Below are 1,835 nucleotides of genomic sequence, written 5' to 3' on the forward strand. Positions count from 1 at the left end.
CTGTAGCACATGCTCATCGGCAACAGAATCGCCGAAATCAGGTTAACAGTTCCACCCGATGAGGCCTTCTGATCTGGGTCATTTGCAGTGGCTTAAAGTTTTGATTCAGTTGGTAGTGGGAAAAGAATCCTGCACTAACAAGTATTACTTCACCATTCCAGAGTTCCAGTTAAGACGTGAACATCAGACTTAAAATGATAAGCTTTGTTGCTCCGTTTCAAGCCTTACATGGCCTTGTATTGTCGATTTATGTTGTTACTTGGCACGCAGGATCAAAAAGGAATTTTCGCAATCCGTTCTGTGCTGCGTTTAAGTTTCTGAAGTGCCTCTGAATCTCCTTTAGCTCTGAATCTTGCAAAGTCTCTATTTTAAGATGCGCAACTTGCGAAACCTATTTTACCTTTCATAGTCACCGATTAGATCTCTGGGATTCGATTTCATAATTTTAATCACACTCTGTGTGAATACTTTATCTGATTCCGCTTCTGTGAGGTGGATTGTTCTGCAATGTTAAAAACCACATAAATATAATGGTTCATCGCTTATTTCAGAATCGGGTTTAATATCATTAGCGTACGTCGTGAGATTTGTTAACTTAGCGGCAGCAGTAGAATGCGATATACATAGGGAAAAATAATTACAGTAACTATATATATGTATACTGCATTAACTAGTTAAATTAAAATAGTAGTGTCAAAACAGGAAATAATAAACAGCGAGGAAGTGTTCGTGGGTTCAATGTCCATTTGGCAATCGGATGGCAGAGGGGAAGAAGCTGTTGCTGAATTGCTGAGTGTGTGCCTTCGGGCTTTTGTACCTACTTCCTGATGGTAATGATGAGAAAGAGGGTGTGTGCTGGGGATGGGGTCTAGGGTACTTTGGCAAGCGTTTTGCTTCGTACCTTCAATTGATCGGTTATATGTAAAGGAGAGGTTCCCCAGTTGTGCTGCCTGGTTTAGAGGGGATGCCCTATCAGGAGAGGCTGGACAAACTTGGGTTGTCTTCTCTGGAGCGGTGGAAGGTGAGGGGAGATCTGATAGAGGCTTATAAGACTGTGAGAGGCGTAGATGGAGTCGACAGAGGGGCATCTTTCTCCCAGGGTGGAAATGCCAAATACCAGAGGGCATACATTGAAGATGAGATGTGTAGATTCAAATGGGATATTTAAGGTTAAGTTTTTTTTTACTCAGAGGGTGGTGGATGCCTGGAATGTGCTGCCTGGTGTGGTGGTAGAGGCAAATATACTAGCGGCTTTTAAAGGATTTTTTGATAGGCACATGGATATGAGGAAGATGGAGGGTAATGGACATTGTGTAGGTAGGAGGAATTAGTTTTTGGGTTGATTTACCTTTTAGCTGAGTCGGCATAACAGTGTGGGCCGAATAGCCTATTCCTATGCTGTACTGTTCTATCTACATCAATGGGAACATGGGTTTATCTGCTTGCAGTGATAAACAGTCTTTAATACAGTCAAATATCCCCTAATTGCTTATCCCCAGTTCACAGGAGGAGCATTTAGAGTAGGTGACTGGCAGCTTGATAAAAGAGACAGGCCTTAAGCAACGTCTTAACACGGGAGGACTGTTGTTGGGACTCACACCATTGAGACCCACCTGTACGAGTCTGGGAAAACCCGGTCTCAGTTCTGAAGGTAAACACAAAGTACACTGCAGATGCTGTGGTCAAATCAAGACGTACAAACGAGCTGGATGAACTCAGCAAGTCGTTGACTGCTCCTTTCAACGGAGGCTGCCCGACCTGCTGAGTTCACCCAGCTTATTTGGACGTCAATTCTGAAGGTGCCGTGCTGCGCCCTTTGACTGGGAGGGGTCGCT

This window comes from Hemitrygon akajei, chromosome 1 (genome assembly GCF_048418815.1).
Source record: "Hemitrygon akajei chromosome 1, sHemAka1.3, whole genome shotgun sequence".
NCBI lineage: Eukaryota > Metazoa > Chordata > Chondrichthyes > Myliobatiformes > Dasyatidae > Hemitrygon > Hemitrygon akajei.